The sequence below is a fragment of the Falco punctatus genome, assembly GCF_963210335.1.
Source record: "Falco punctatus genome assembly, chromosome: 5".
NCBI classification, from domain to species: Eukaryota; Metazoa; Chordata; class Aves; order Falconiformes; family Falconidae; genus Falco; species Falco punctatus.
The window spans coordinates 11,256,795-11,274,372 of NC_137584.1; the positions used below are offsets into that span (position 1 = coordinate 11,256,795).

Here is a 17,578-nt window from a genome sequence, read left to right on the forward strand (position 1 = left end):
TGATCATTTTTGTGGCCCTCCTCTGGACTTGCTCCAGGAGGTGGAGTCTCATGAGAGTGGAGCAGAGGGGCAGAATCACCTCCTTTGACCTGCTGGCCATGCTTTTGATGCAGCTCAGGATTCAGTTGGCTTTCTGTACTGTGAGCACACGTTGTTGGACCATGTCCAGCTTTTCATTTGCCAGTACCCCCAAGTCCCTCTCCTCAAGGCTGCTTTAAATCTGTTCTCTGCCCAGCCCGTATTGATACCAGGGGTTGCCCATGTGCAGGACCTTGCATTTGGTCTCGTTGAACATCATGATGTTCACATGGGTCCACTTGAGCTTGTGCAGGTCCCTCTGGATGGCATCCTGTCTCTCAGGCATGTCATCTGCACTAGAAGCTTGAGAAAGACTGTATCTTCTGTCAGTGAATCCCTGGGACCCCAGAGGAAGCAGAGGAGTCAAATGAACCCATCAGGACAGGCTTTTATTCTTTCCCTGATTCACTTGGTTAACCTGCTTGTCATGTTGCAGGTCCAATAAGAAAATCAGTGACAGTATATGTGGTAAGAATGACATTCTTTTTTTCTCTGGATTACAACTTACTAATGAAAAAAACCTGCCATTTTTGTGAACAAAGAGCTTCTACATGTTTTCTACTTGAGCAAACAACATTCTTTTCTATTGCTGTTGAACATCTAAACCCACTGCTCATTTTGTTGGCTAAGTTACCGCACACAAGTGCTTCTGCCATAATCCACTAAGTCTAAAGACCAAGTTGGTGGAATACAATGCACCAAAACACACATAGAAAGGTCAAAATTACATATTTAGGAGTTTTCATCTTCTTGCTTACAATATACCACCCTATTTTGTTGAAAAAAAAAAAGTGTATTGTGGACAAAGATGTAGCTTTGCAAACACACCATGAGGAAGTACTGAGCTTTACCAAGGATACAAAAAAAGAAAATCTTGCCATTACAGTCCAGTCTTCAATATAAGAAGAGAGCCTTTCTTTAATGTCAGTTCAAATGTAAATAAAATTATTTTATGAATTTTTGTGTTATCTAGGAGCCAAAGCAAGGAAATAAGAGGAAACTGAACCTACTCTAAATCAGTAGTGATAGTCCCTTGTTGAATTTTTCTTAAGAAAAGTGAGGAATAGAAAGCAGCCCCCTGCCCCAGTTCCTTGCCCATAGGGTTTGTAACACCAGCATGTAGAGGAATCTTGGACCTGCAGTGGTTCATTGTAATGAGCCAACAGCAACCTCCAAAGAGGCCATCCTAACAAATCTAATTTCTGGCAGCTCTGAGTCCTTCAGCATAATTTCAGGGTGGAGTCTCCTGTTTACAGACCCCTACAGGTTCCTGAAATTCTACTAGTAAACTGCATTAAAACTGGGAATTCCAATACTGCTGATTTCTTGGCAGACTGGGAATAATCTGCACAATGCAAGCAGTTCATCACTAGTTCTTTGTGAAAGAATATTATTTCTTTGGGCTTGCTTAGTATAAAATAGCCCTGATTTTGAGTTTATTGTTCAGTTTGCTAAGGTTGCCTGAAACGTAAGTGGCTCTGATCCAGAGAGTGGAATTTATATAGTGGTAATGTTTTGTACTTTATTTACACTCCAGATTTTGCTCTTTGATCAGCCTTTATGTCAGCTATTATGACTGCACTATGGCTTAAACAAGCTTTTTGCTGTCTTTGTTCTCTGGGTCAGAGCTTCCCAATTTTTTTAATTTGTGTCCTGCATTGTGCAGATGGTAGATATTACCAGTGTTGGTGCCAGCAGCAGCAGCTCCTGTCTTTGTCATGGTCCATACACAAGGAAAGACCTTCACTGTTTGTCCTTCATCCTCCTGACACATATTCTCTCCTCCCAAAACTAACTTGGCTGAATTTTCTGCAACTTGTCTCTGTCCTGCCACTACATACTGTTTTGAAAGAAATTTGGAAAACTCTGATGTAAGTGGTACAGAAAGAAAAGGAAGCTGCAGAATATTACTAAAGATGAAAGTAGCATCATGCTGGAAACTGAGAGAAATTTTTATTCCTGTTCTGTTTTTTTTATAGGATTTTTTTTAGACTATAAATAGAATATTCCAATGAAGATCACAGATGCAATGTCTGATGGAGATAAAACTTTGAGGATCTTGACAAAAATAAACCCAAGTACTAATAAATTTCCTATTCCAGAAATTACTTGGCAGATTCAAAAGGAAGTTGGGAAACACGTATTGCTTAACATATTGTTGAAATAGAATGTTTCATATTAGTGCATTTTGGCTGTGGCTATGCCAGACTGAAGACACCTCCAGCTTGTCACAGAAACTAATCCCAGACTGGTTGGTAATTGGATGGAGAGACCACCTGGGAGTCTTGGGTGCTATAAACACAAGCCAAGAAACTGGGGCTGAACACTTGGCAAATATCTAACAATGGAAACCTAATGAATGGAAAGACTTCACTTGGCCCTATTGTTATTCCTGAGCTAACAGACCAAAGCAGAAGAAAGTTACTGCTTTTTATTCATTGATTTGAACAATGAGGGAACAATAAGAAATGATGAATTTTCTAGAAAAGGAAGCTTTAATCCTGGAGACATACACAACTTCACAGAATACTTCCAAGCCTCAATGCATTGCATGAATTATTTTTAGGAATGAGTGGTAATTATTAAAGTGATATCAATGAATAAAAATAATATCAATGAATTCTTACCTGAAGTTGCTGACTCACTGAAAAGTAGGGCTCCCATTGAGAGACCTTGATATGCAGGCTGACAACTATCTCAAGAAATTTAACAAAGAGAAATGTAAAGTCCTGCACCTGGGAGGGAATGACCCCAGGCTGGGGATCAGCTGCTGTGGGGGGTAATTTGTAGAGGAAGATCTGATGGTCCTGGCAGACAAGAAGCTGAACAGGAGTTCGCAGGATGCCTTTGCAGCGACAAAGGCTCAACACATCCTGGACTGCAGTAGCAAGTGGTAGCTGATTGGTTCCGAAAAACTATTAAACCACTCAGCCCTTGTGAGTCCTTATATGCACTACTGTGTCCAGGTTTCAGCTCCCCAGTTCAAGAGTGTTAGGGGTATGGAGCATACAAGGAATGAAGAGAAGCTGAGGGGGTCTGGTTCGTTTAACTTGGAGAAGTGCAAGCTGAAGAAGGATCTCATTGTTGTCTTTAACTGCCTAATGGGTGGATAAAGAGGAAGCCAGACTTTTCCTGGAGTTGCATAATGAAAGGCCAAGAGGCAATGATCACCATTTGCAACCAGGAAAATTCTGATGCGAAAGTCCGTAAGCGGTAAAACAGCTTCCTCAGACATACCATGAAAACTACATCCTTGGGGGATTTCCAGAACTTTACTAGACATGATTTAACTGATCTAGCTTTGAAGTTGACCTTGCTTTGTGCAGGCAAGCTGAACTAGCTGACCTCCAGATGTTCCTTCCAGTTTGAATTTTTCTATGATTGTAAGTAATGTAAATCCTGATATACCAAATTCTTAATCAGAAGAAATATATCAACTCCATTTCATCATGATCAACTTTTAGAGATGATACAATACAAATTATTGCTGTTGGGGCATAATTTGTAGCTAGTCAGTTTCACCCCACTTTCCCCTTGCAGGCCTAAACAAGAGTTGTGTTGGGGAATCTGTTTGGCTCAAGAATGGGATTTTTGATCAGAGAAAGTCACAGTCTACAGTTACTAACAAAGAACCAAGTGGCTGAAGCATCAGCCTGGTAAATTTACATTCCGTTTCTTCCACCCAATTCTGGAACATAGAACTACATGGAAAATAAACACTTACTGCAGAAGCTATTTTTAGGTTGATCTCTCATCTTTTCTATTATTATTACCTCATGCTTATAAATAAAAAGTGCTGAAGCAGTCCTTCATAGGCATTTCTTAAAAAAAGCCCTCAGTCTGGAAAGACTAGAGGCTATCTGAACACCTTCTCTTAAAGAAACCTATTCTTCTGCTTAACCAGTGCTGGATTTCACTGTAAGCAGAGCTTCAAATTTCACCCACCATCTTTAGATTTGAAAAATACAAGACTTCTTTCCTGATTTTGATTCCTTCTCTAACTTTCCTCTTACAAATTCTCAGTATTATCACCTACTGTAGTATAAGAGAAATAAAATCTTTTTACTCTGAATTCTGTACAGAATATAGATGGAATTTTTACTGATGGTAACTGAGTCTTTCCAAGAGTAAAATTTCCACTGCTGTCAATTCTACTTGCATTAACAATGAAAGATAAAACTCACCTAAAATCTAAGTCTTTTGCTTACCCATCCCTGGATAATTGTAATCTTTTCTATTAGGTATCTCAAGTCATGGAACTGTTTTTTCAAAGTGAAACAATTTAAAATAAGGCTTTTTATGCTGGAATATTTTCAAGATGCTGGCTCATAAGAAATCACCTTACTTTTCACTGTGACTGAATAAATATATAATTATAGTGATTATGATATGCATTTATGGGGTCAGGAAGGAGATAACTTTCCTAAACTTTTAGACAATGAGCAAATATTACTTGGCGTATTTGCCTCTCATTTTTATTAGGTAGTGTGGAGATGGTGATAGAAAAGGAAAGCACTGTTCTATTGATTTCTCAGCCTTCTTCAGTTTGTGGACCCCTAAACACTTTCTGAGATTTTTCTAGTTCAGTGCATAGGCTCCTCACCCTTTTCCATGGGTTCCTTGGTGTTTGATGGATACTCAGATACCCACAAACAGGTTCTATTTTGCTGTCACTGTGCATTCTGGGTGGCTATATAGTCCTCATTGCCCCTGTACCTGAGCACACCACAGTTACTGACAGGATTTACTGCCATCTTACTTGTGTGAGGTGAGGAAGTATTATCCCTATTCTTTTGCTGGTAAAAGGAGACAGAGGACAGGACATGGGATGTCCCCAGCATGATGCTGGACAAGGGGAAAAAGTCCCAAATCTTTACAGGAGGGTTCTAACCTACTTTCCCCATTCCTCCTACCATCCACAAAATAGCAGTCGAAGAGGGTCAGACTAAATTTCTAACTCTTCTTCCCATCTCCAGCAGTAGCCACTGCTGGATGATGAAAGCAAGCACTTCAGAGCAAAATGCCTTGTCAGCATTGGCTCTATCCTGCCTCTGGGACTCAGAGATTGGGAGGCTGCCAGAGCAAGAGACTGATGTCATCCTGCCCATCATGTTTAACAGCTGCCAAAGCAACTGTGAATTTGTCTCACCCATTCCTGAAACCCACTTATAACTGTGGCCCTCAAAGCATCTTTTAGAAGTGAGTTTCACTATTCAGCTGTACCACGTGAGGAAATCTGCCTCTTTTCGTTTGCTTCACATTGGCATTGGGTGCTAAACAGTTTTCCCAGTAATGGATTTTGTTTGTCACCTTCTCCAGGCCCTAGATGGTTGCCTATGTATGATTTTTGGATATTTATTTGTATATGGTTCCTCTTTCTCAAAACTCCAGTAATTATTACTCCACATATTTCTTTATTGTCCAGTTTATTTGGGCAAAAAGTTTGCCTGGGTAAAACTCATACTGATACTTAGCAGCTTTTAAATATCTAAGCCCTGAATTTGCAAGTGCCTTTGCAATTTATATGAACTTGCTGAGTGAAATGGATCTGATTCAGACATCAATATGTCAATTTAAATGACAACTGATTTTACAGAAAGCCTGCAGAACTGACCTTTGTATGAACAGCTGGATCAGTGCACGGCCCATTATCTCCAGATGAAGATTGAAATGCGGCCCTAAGATGTTTTAGGATGAGACACTTTTATTTGGAACTCTGTTAAAAAACTAAGCAGCTTCTATGTGAGATTAAATGACTTTAAGAATATATCTAAAGTATGAATCAGTTCCTAATCACTGGGGAAAGCATTCTGCAGCAACAGGAATGAAAGCAAAAACATCAGCATCTCAAATTCACTCTCTAATTAAAAAGAAATTCTGGATAAAAACAGACACTGGTGTCATGTATAAAGTGCATGTAAAAGCGCACATACTCCTGTACATCTATCTTCATTCATGGAGCTGAGAACAACTCTGTGAATGAAATATGTGGACAGCCTTTGTAGGGGGTTAGCTGTCCCTTTTATTGGCATTTATACTGGGCCAGGACTCAGGGGCACTTTATGGGCTGGCATAAGGCACGGCAGACTAGATTTATTTATCCTAGGAGCTAGAAAGCTAGGAAGAATTTTAAGACTAACAAAATATTTTTAAGACTTGAAAAAATATAAAACAGCCAAGCACAACTCTTCTTTACTACATGGACAAGAAAAATTTGCTCTAAAAAGTGGGCATTTTACTTCAACCAACTTTAAAAATCAACCCAACAAATCAACCCCTGCTGCTGCATATTTTGGTCTCCTTTAAACATTTGTGGGAAGATTGTAATAAACATCCTTATTAATGAAAATCTAGCACAGCATGTGAAACTATTTAAATTTCAAAATCTACCAGAGACCAATCCCTGGCAGCAATTCTGTCATTTCCCAACAGTCCACTCCAAGTGGTAAGTAGTCCCTGGCCACCACTCTTTCATCTGAACTCCCAGGTTACTTTTCAAATACGAAAAGTCCTACTGTTTTACAGCTTGCTAAGAGTCTGAGTCACAACCCAAATTGTACCCTGCTAGTAAGGAGTGGGCATTGGGCTTGGGAAGTCTGAAATAGCTTGGAGAGGTCTATATGGTCTGGTAAGGATGGCCCTGATATCACTCTTCAAGACTAGCTTTCCCCCCCGCTGCCACTCTTGATCCTCTAAGTAAAGCCTGAAGGCTGGGCAACATACACCCAGTGGGGTGGATGTGTTCACAGCACAGGGAAGTCTCCTTTGCTCAGCTGTGTGAAATTTGGCCAGAGAACAGGTAGAAAGGTTAGCCACACCTACTGCAGCTCCAGATGCTGCTTGACAGTCTGACACAAAGATGATCTCTGAATCCAGTCAACTAGGCTTTGCCATGGACTAAGTTCTCCAAAGGACACCTGTGAAGTGTACAACTTCTCTAGGCTCCTTTGATGAACGATGAAACTCCTACAGTGCTGTCTTACTCTTTTGTAACCCAGGCACACACACATAGGCTGAATCCCAGCCAGATGAGAGCCTGGTTTCACTGGTTACTTCCGCAAGGATGCAAATAGGTAGAGTATACACTATCTATAGATCACATTTGCAGGACAGCAAGGGAAGTCTGGCTATACTTCACTATCTGACCTAGGTGAAATATAAACTTCTCCGACTTTTACCCATCACTTTAAGGTATTCTTGGGGACCAGATCAACATATGCTGTGCTACACAATACCCTTCCTCTTCAGTTCATGCACTTTCTAGTGAATCATAGTCCTCCTTAAGAGGAGCTAGGTCTAGCTTGACAGGTCCCACAGCTTAAGAGCTTTTCTCTAGTATAAAAATGTGCCTCTCTCCTTCTTCAGTACCTTTGTTTGCCTTCTGACACACTGTGTTTTCTGTGTATTAAGTGCCACCACTAGAACTTTTACTTCAATGTTCTGCAGATGGGGATTTTCACTCCAAAGTACCAGCTACGTTCAGGTTTATGGAAGGAAAGTTTATCCTAATTAACTCAGCAGCTGCCCTCAGACTGTTTCTGTACCAGCTGCCAGTGGAAGGAATGCTGTGTCATTGCACCTGACTGGAGATAGAGGCAGGGGAAATGAGGACTCCTGTGCAACAGAGGTGCATGGCATACTCGCAGCCATGAGGAGACCCGTAAGAAAATGTTATCTTGCTATTCTGAACTCAGACTGCCTCATCTAGACAGAGGTGCCCCTATATCATAAGAGCAGTTCCTTGACACGTGTACTATGGCCCATGTTATATTACAGGACCAAAGAGCTGTAAAGCCTGAGCTGTTCCTTGATTGCAGAGCAGTATGTATCTGCCGGGTTGGCTTCATGCCATTCTGGTACAAAATCAAAGCGTGAATGCCCTTTGAAAACTGCTGTCAGGGTCTTGGCAGAGCTTTACTGCTTGCAGATGAAGACACGAGATAAGGTGGTGAGTTATTGCTGAAAAATCTGAATATACAGTCTAAGTGACAGATTTACTGCACCTGAAATGAAAGGAAAAGCTCTTACATGAGCCTCATTGCAGTGTAGCCATCTTCTATGACTGATGCACAAGGGTGAACAGGGATGAGGTGGGTGTGAAAAGGCAACTAGGAGGAGGCTGGGAGGTCCAGGTGTGCCAGTGCCTTCCAGGGAGGGCTGAGCAGTGACATCTCTGAGGCCAACATTGATAAAACCAGCACATACTGATCAACACAGTACAACTCTTAATTACATTTTCTGGGCAGGAAAGGATGCTTTTTTCACGAAGTTTCACATAATTATACTCTCTCTCTCACACACACACACACCCACCAGCACAACAATGACAGGTGTTTCTGTTTTATGTGCATAAGCACTTCTGGCATGGGTACACCTGCAAGGAAAATCTGGTGGGATGCCATCACCTGGAGGCACTGCAAACTCCAGCCTCTGGGCTCTCTTCCTTTCCTTGGTTGAAAAAATGTATGCGGTGATACCTCTTTTCAAAATAAACTTCATTAAATAACTTCTGCTTCTCAGGGATCCTCAAACTGTGCCTGTGAAGACGGGACATGTACTTCTGCTTTGGAGAGAATTCCCTAGGACCTCATAGCATGTTTTTAGGAAAGCTATTTAAAGTAACTTTGGTTTAAAACATCTATTCAGGATAGGCTCTATTTCCAAGCAAGATGGATCCAGATCAATTTTCTTTGGGTCTCAACATTTTTCCACACTCTTCTTTCCATGCTCTTCTATCCTTTTTTTTTTTTTTTTTTTTTTTTCCTAGTGTCATAGTAGAATGTTTTAGTTTTGGAAAGAGATTTAGGTTCTTAAACATAGTGCAGAACACCTAAAATGGCTCTAAGGCACATCTCAATAGGGCTGGCACATATGACAGCAGATCTGAAGAAAGCTGCCTCCTGATGTAGTGTTTGGGTATGTCACATGGGCAGGACTTTCTAAGGCAACTATCATGCTGTTAGGTAGCTACTGAAATCCTGTCTTTGGTGTCAGGGGTAGGAAACATGAAAGCTGAGAGGCTTGACCAGGAGCACATGTAGCCTGCGTGGCTGTTGTAGCTTTCTTTTTTAGTGAAACATGGAAGAAAAGGAGAAAGGAAAAGAACAAAGCAAGTATAAACATGTAAACAAGTATGGTTTTGCAAGCTGCCCGCAGCAAAGGCAAACATTCCCGTGCTGGAGATCAACAGCACTTCCAGCTTACTCTTCTTGTCTTCTGTACTTGGTGAGCAGATGAAAGATTAAGAGGGCAAGGCCAGTAAAGGGCTATCCATTACTAACACCTCTCAGACTGCAATCCCAAATCACTGTCGAAAGCATTCAGTATAACCATATAAAATAGCAGTGACAAAAGCAAGCAAACAAAGAGAGAGCTTTTTTCCACTCAGAATAAAAATAGCTGGAAAACACCCTCTCTGGCCCCAGAATGCAACACCCTATTCACAAAGGCAAAGCGGATAGTCATTATAATGGGAAAAAAAAACCCTTATCACTTGTTTACACTGTGTGCCAGGTTGTTGGTAAAGGATTCTTCTCCAGAGGATAAGGGGCTATATAAAAAGGGTAGAAATAATTAAATTCACCCATTAATTAAATCATATCAGCTCCCAACCTGAATGGAAAAGTTCTTTTCTTATTTTTGTTTACTTACCCTCAGTCAGATGTTTCACAAAACACAGAACAGTAGGGAAGGAGCTTCCACTCACAAGCTGAAAGACAAAAATACATGAATGTAGAAGGAACAGGGTGAAAAAAAATCCAAAAGAAAGGGTCATTCCATTGGATGTTCTTAGTAAAATTTGTTCTATTGGGTGGTGTTTTACCATTGCTCAATTAATTTGTAAGCAGGTGCTTTTGTTTTTGGCTGTGAGTTGAAAATAGTTACATTGTCCCCAGGTAGATCAGGCCATATAAGCTATTGCACTGCAGTAGCACTCCGCAGCATCAAACATCTAAAGGTAAAAAAAGAAATAATCAAATTCACTTCCAGCCTTCAGCTGTTTGCTCATTAAGCAACTTCCCTCTTTATCAAACCTTTTAGAACTCTTGCACATTTTCAGGGTTATGGGCAATTATCACCATCTGGGATGCAGTCTCTCAGGTGCAAATAATCATAAACTGTGCACTAGAGCTTTCCCTTTTCAATGGTGTGCAATGCAGGGCAGTTATATCTCAGCTGCATCCCAGACAGCAGTGGGATCAGCTTGTTGCAATTACCAGCAAGACATGAATAGAAAGGAAATGCCCTGCCTCCCTGCTGGAGCTTGCTGCTGGTGCTTTGATTTCTTGCCACCTCCTCATAAGCTGTCTCTTGATGCAGCTCATTTTGCTGCCCTCTTTGTCTGCTCCACCTGTAGGTATCACAGCCACCAGAAGCTGATGCAGCGTGAGGCTTGTTGCTATTCTTTCAGGAGGTAAGAAAGGTCTGTGTAACCTGAAATACACTAACCTCATTAGTTATCCTTGTAACGTTGTTTTGCTTCTCGTTAGATTCCATTTTGGTAAAGGCTTCCGTGGGGAGGAATATTTATGACTTTTGCCCTAATCAATAATTTCCTTTCTTCAAGGCTCTGGATAAATTCTAGAATCTAAATATCCCTTCTTTTCTTCTGAGACCTGAAGTCAAACCAGTGAAAAATCTGTGTGTACAGTATCTCTCTTCAGCTCTCATTGTCTCCTGTCACTATTTGGATGAAATACATACAATTGTCTTTTAATCACATATAAACTATAATCAGAGCTTCAAATGTTGGATTTTTAACCTCAGAAGCTTTCTCTGAGCTTCTTCATGTGCTTTGATTTTTTATTTTTTTTTTCTGGAGGGTGGGGCTGATTCCTAAGAGAGGAATCAGGGTGTTAGTAATCTGCAAGTGGGCTTGCAGAGCGCAGCTCCTCATCTGAGCACTGTATGTACTGTTGAGTCCAGGGCATGTCAGAAAGACTGCTGCCATTTGCATCAGCCCTGTGTTTTCAAACAACAGGGCTTCTACTGCCTCAGTTCAGTGTCTGCCTCCGTAAGCACAGTATGTTTTTAAATAACGCTTCCAAAAATATTAACATCAACCAGTTTTACCTCCTTGTGATCCCTCATCTACTTCCACTGTTGCCCTTCACTTTAAAGAACAATGTGAAAGCTCTAATTTTTAAGGTCTTTATTCATGCAGTGAAGTTCTGGTTCATGGAAAGATGCTACAGCAGCCACCGCTACAAAAAAAAGTTATTTGCTCTGTGAGCAGTTGTTGTGGTTTAACCCTAGCTAGCAGCTCGGCACCATGCAGCCAATCCCTCACTCCCCAGCAATGGGATGAGTACAGAATTGGAAGACTTCAAGTGAGGAAACTCATGGGTTGAGGTAGTGACAGTTTAATAAGTAAAAAAACATAAACCCCTTTCCCACCCCTTAAAAAACCCAAAGAAAAACAAGTGGTGAAAAAGACCCCAAAACATAATTGCTTACCACCAGCTGACTGATGCCCAGCCAGTCCTCAAGCAATAGCAGCCCTGGCAAACTTCCCCTCCAGTTTTTATGCTGAGCGCTATATCATACAGTATGGAATATCCTTTTGGTCCATTGGGGTCGGCCGTCTCAGCTGTGTCTCCTCCACAAACTTCTTACCCACCCCAACCTGCTTTTTGTCAGGGCAGTGTGAGAAACAGCAAAGGCCTCGGTGCTGTATGAGCCCTGCTCAGCAGTAACTAAAACATCCCTGTGTTATCAACGCTGTTTTCATCACAAATCCAAACTAGCACCATACAAGCTACTATGACAAAAATTAACTCTATTCTACCCAGCTATATTGAAACTAGTCACCTCAAAGACAAAAGGGTAACCAAATGAACTGTGATGGTGATAAACATTTTCTGGCAGAATATGAGATGTTAACAGATCACCTGTATTTCCTTATTGTGACCTTGAACCACAGAGCAATACAGTGATGAGATTTTTTAGTTGCCTTCTATTTTGTTAGTTTACCTTCTCAGGTGCTTTGTTTGGTATACCTTTGGTCAGCATCGTATCACGGAATGGTCAGGGTTGGAAGGGACCTCTGGAGATCATCTAGTCTGCCCCCCTGCTAAAGCAGGTTGCACAGGATTACATCCAGGTTTTGAATGCCCACAGAGAAGGAGACCCCACAGCCTTTCTGGGCAGCCTGTCCCAGTGCTCTGTCACCATCAAAATGAAGTTTTTCCTCATATTCAGATGGAACCTCTTGTGTTGCAGTTTGTGCCCATTGCCCCTTGTTTTGTTGCTTGGCACCACTGAAAAGAGCCTGGCCCCGTCCTCTTGACACCTGCCCTTTAGATACTTGTATACATTGATAAGACTCCCCTGTCAGCCTTCTCCAGGCTAAACAGGCCCAGCTCTCTCAGCTTTTCATAGAATCGTAGAATAATTTAGGTTGGAAAAGACCTTTAAGATCATCAAGTCTAATTGTTAACCCAGGACTGCCAAGTCCACCACTAAACCATGACTCTAAGCATCACATCTACATGGTTTTTATACCTCCAAGGATGATTCTTCTACCACTTCCCTGTTCCAATGCTTGACCACCCTTTCAAGGAACAAATCTTTCCTAATACCAGATCTAAAACTCCCCTGGCACAACTTGAGGCTGTTTCCTGTTGTCCTATTGCCTGTTACCTGAGAGAAGAGACCAGCCCCTACCTGCCTACAGCCTTCTTTCAGGTAGTTGCAGAGAGCAATAAGGTCTCCCCTGAGCCTCCTTTGATCCAGGCTTAGGAATCTCAGTTCCCTCAGCCACTCCTCATAAGACTTCTGCTCTAGATTCTTCAGCATTGCCTTTCTTGTAGTGACAAGCCCAAAACTGAACACAGGATTTGAGGTGTGGCCTCACCTCTGCCAAATACAGCAGTACAATCCTTGTCCTGCTGGCCACACTATTTCTGATACAAGCCAGGATGCTGTTGGCCTCCTTGGCCACCTGGACACACTGCTGGCTCATGTTCAGCCGGCTGTTGACCAGCACCCCCAGGTCCTTTCCCACCAGGCAGCTTTCCAGCCACTCTTCCCCGAGTCTGTAGCGTTGTGTGGGGTTGTGGTCACCCAAGTGAAGGACCCGGCACTTCTTTTGAACCTCATACAACTGGCCTTGGTCTATTGATCCAGCCTGTCCAGATCCCTCTGCAGAGCCTTCTTGCCCTCAAGCAGATCAACACTCCCGCTCAACTTGGCGTTGCCTGCAAACTTACTGAAGGTGCACTCGATCCCCTCATCCAGATTGTTGATAAAGATATTAAACAGCCAAATACTGAGCCCCAGCAAACACCACTTGTGACCATCTGCCAGGTAGATGTAATTCCATTGACTCTTTGGGCTTGACCAGCCAGCCAGCTTTTAACCCATCAAAGAGTACACCTGTCTAAGCCACGGGCAACCAGTTTCTCCAGAATAATGCTGTGGGAAACAGTGTCAAAGTCTTTACTAAGGTCCAGGTAGACAACATCCACAGCCTTTCACTCACCCACCCAGTGGGTCACCTTTTCATAGAAGGAGATCAGGTTTGTCAAGCAGGACCTGCCTTTCATAAACCCGTGTTGAATGGGCCTGATCCCCTTGTTGTCCTTCAGGTGCTGTGTGATCACACTCAGGATGATCTGCTCAATAACCTTTCCTTGTACTGAGATCAGGCTGACAGGCCTGTAGTTCCCTAGATCCTCCTTCCCGCCCTTCTTATAGATGGGCATCACGTTGGCCAGCCTCCAGTCTTCTGGGACCTCCCCGGTTAGCCAGGACTGCTGATAAATGATGGAGTGTGGCTTGGCAAGCTCTTCTACCAGCTCCCTCAGTACCCTTGGGTGGATCCTATCCGTCCCCTTAGACTTGTGCATGTCTAAGTGGAGTAGCATGTCACTAACTGTTTCCTCCTGGACTATGGGGACTTCTCTCTGCTCCTCGTCCTTGTTTTCCAGCTCAGGGGGCCGAGTACCCCAAGAATAGCTGGTCTTACTATTAAAGACTGAGGCAAAGAAGGCATTAAGTACCTCATCCTTTTCCTCGTCCTTTGTCACTATGTTTCCCCCCACATCCAATAAAGGATTGAGATTCTTCTCAGCCCTTCTTTTCTTGTTAACGTATTTGTAGGAACATTTTTTGTTATCTTTTATGGCAGTGGCCTGCTTGAGTTCTAGCTGGGCTTTCACCTTTCTAATTTTCTCCCTGCATAACCTCACAACTTCCTTATAGTCCTCCTGAGTTGCCTATTCCTTCTTCCAAAGGTGGCAAGTTCTCTTTTTTTTTTCCTCTGAGTTCCAGAAAAAACTCTCTCTTTAGCCAGGCTAGTCTTCTTACCTGATCCCTGAACCTTTAAGATTTCCTTCCTGGACCTCTTTGGCCTTCAGGACTGCCTCCTGATGGGAGACAGTCCCTTTCTTCATAAGGGAGATGCTCCAGTCCCCTAATCATCTTTGTAGCCCTCCACTGGACCCTCACCGGTAGTTCCCTGTCTCTCATGAACTGGGGAGCCCAGCATTGGGCACAGTAACATATGTATTACACATTCTTTCTGTATATGCCTATTTAATAAAAGATATTTTACATACAGTAGTATTTAATAGATGTTCTTATCCTAACCTGTGACTCAGGACTGACCAGAAGAGATCACAGTTTTATAACTGGCATGGTCAGTTTGTTTATGTGCCTGAAAATGCAAAATGGGGCTCTCCACCGAAAGAGAGTTCAATGCCTAATTTGTCCACTTCACACGCATGCAGCTCTGCACTTCAGGGTTCCACCACAAATGAAAAAGTCTCCTTCAGTAAATGGAAACCTTTTAGTGAATGAATCAGAGACTACATCAGGGCTGATATTGCAAATAAGTAAATTTCATTACAGATTTAATTGGGTCCATGTGTTCAGTATCAACAGCATCTAGGAAGGTTTGTTACTGATGAAGAACACCCAGCAGGAAATAGTGGCATGCTGAATTAAACTTGAGCACTCTAATCAAGAAAAAGAACGGATGTAAATTCTGCCTCTTTGATGTATCACTCCTCAATGTTATTAGCTAACAACTATTCGTTTACTGTTTCTTTGAGGCAACAGATTGGGTTGGATGACATTTATTTTCTGTGCTATTGGTTAAAAGGATAAGTAAAGATTTTCTAAAGTAACTTCAAGCAACTCGACAAGTAAATTAACAATGTCACTGAGGGTGGTGGAGAAAAACCCCTTATTTGTTGCTGCTGATTACAAAGTGTCTTATTGTGTTCAGAGAAAGAAATACTGAGAACACTAATAATAATATTCATAGGAAAAAAATGTTTATATTGTGGGAAAAAAATAATATGATGTCTGTGAGGTGGAACTTAACCTGTGCTTTACCAAGGGACCCATGACTGCTTGGAGATGTTAAAAATACATCCTTTTCTCATTGTATTCACTGAGTGAAGGGGTTATATGAATGGTTACAGGAAGATGGCAAAGAAATGGCTCCAGCCAAACACAACTTAATTGTTCCTCTGTAGCTATTAATTTCTAAGATATAGTTGCTAATTATCCAAAGTTGTGTCCCTTTTTTCCTGCTTTTTTTAGTTGACAAAGCTGCAGTGCAACTCATTTAGACAAAAGCTTTTTTATTTTGTGAAAACACTTCAGTTGTTAACCAAAACAGTAGACTTATCAAAGCCTCCTGCGATTTAAAAGGAAAATATTTTGGAAACTCATGCATATTTTTACAACCTGATTTATCTCCCAGTAGCATTAAAAAAAATATCTACTTTTGCTGTGAATCAATGATGTCTAATAATATGTGCTACCTATTTTAGGGTATCATATGAGATTTAAGGCATAATTTTTAACCATTGATACTAAAGCAAAATTTGAAAGACTAGATGATAATCACTAGATGATATTCCACCTTAGTTGGTTCCAGCCTGTAAGGTGCTCACATCCAGTTTCTCCCTTTCTGTTGGAGAGGACGAGAGCAGCTATTTGAAAGGCAGACCTCCCTGAAGAGCTGACTAGCCCTTGTGTGCCTGTGTGCCTGTCTGTGCAGAGACTGGAGGCTTGCCTTGCTCCGTGTAGACATGCATGCATAAAGGCCAATCTCCCAAGTGCAAAAGCACAACTAGAAGCCTGTCCCAGGCTGTCACATTTCTTTAGGGTATTTGTAACATTTCTTTTCAGTCAGATTCAGGAAATATAGGACACCTAAGTAACCTTTTCAATCAAACTGTAGTTTTATTCTTCGTTCTGACTTATTCAAAGTCCTAGGTGATGGCAGCAACTGACTGGGGGAATGTACAGTATATATGTAATTGGAATTGCTCAGAGGACTGCCGCGGGATCCTGCCTTCTTTCTCTGCCCCATCAATAGCTCTGTTTACTCTGCTTATTCTCAAAGAAAAGGACTTCTCTAAGAAGGAAGATAAACCAGCAAAGTCCAACTACACTGTTCCACTAGAGCTGGAAGAAGTTCCGGGACTGCATCAGCTCAGAAAGCACTTGGGTTAAAATTTCAGAATTCTGTACCATTACTACATATTCTACTCAGTTCATTGCAATATATTCTTGCATTTCATGCAGACTCAGTGCAGTGTTTCCTAGGGTTTAGTTTTCAAAGGGAACATGATACAGAATTCATTGACGTAGTGCACCATAATTGAATTCAGAAGACTGAGCCATGAGTGAAGGTGTGCAGATTTTGACCAACAAAACCAAAGTATTCTTCAGATGGTAGCAGCATTTTAGATTCAGAACCAAATATTAAAGAAACGTCTACTGAATCCTCTAGTCCTCTATACAATATTCCAAAGGCAAATCAAGTTTTTATAGCCAAATATCTTAGGGGGCCTAAACTTTGTGGGAAAGAAACTAGGTGTGTAAACAATTAGTTGCACATGTTATGTATGTGTGTGTCTACCTGCTATAGGTGGTCTTTCTATGAGATAAACTGTCACTGCTGTCTGTGTGGGACATTCCATACAAAATTTAGGACCTCCCTTAAAACGACTGTTATATATATATATATATATATATATATATGTAAACTGTCTGACTACTGGGAAAAAAACCATACTGCTTTAGAAAGAGGAGATAGCAATAACAAATGAGCATTTGTCCAAGAAACCTCTATGCAGCAAATGCAAAATGATTACAAGACTGTTCTGGTATATTGCACCATAATTCAAATAATTTCAATAATGAAGATTATGTTTTCAAAAGCAGCAGATGATTCTGGTGTTAGAAGCAAGAAAGTGTATCCTTTCTCAGCTAGGAGAGACCAAAGAGCAGTTGGTTGGTAAGGCTGAAATTATCCACTGTTTGTGAAACTTTGAGCACCGTGACTGCAGAAGAGCTTTAATTCTGGCCTGAGGTGATAGGGAGAACTTTCAAGTGATGACATGCTTATCTGAATCTTCAGAGAGCATTATTCAGGAAAGCAAACTGGTAATCCCATCTGATGAATCTTTTGAAAACTTTTTAATACTTATGCTTCTTGTTGGAGTAGAAAGCCATGGGCGGATCCAAAGCCCAAAAA

General features: G+C 41.5%; 1 long non-coding RNA gene across 5 annotated transcripts in view; it reads right to left on the minus strand.

Moving 5' to 3' along the window:
* LOC308064164 overlaps nt 1–17,044 on the minus strand; it is a 68,390-nt gene extending 51,346 nt beyond the window's left edge. For 4 of the 5 annotated variants that reach the window (XR_013928263.1, XR_013928264.1, XR_013928265.1 and 1 more), the window contains exon 1: nt 1–17,044. This exon is cut by the window's left edge. This is a non-coding gene — a long non-coding RNA (uncharacterized lncRNA). The other variant, XR_013928262.1, reaches the window with a different exon arrangement.
* Between the last annotated feature and the right edge of the window lie 534 nt (nt 17,045–17,578).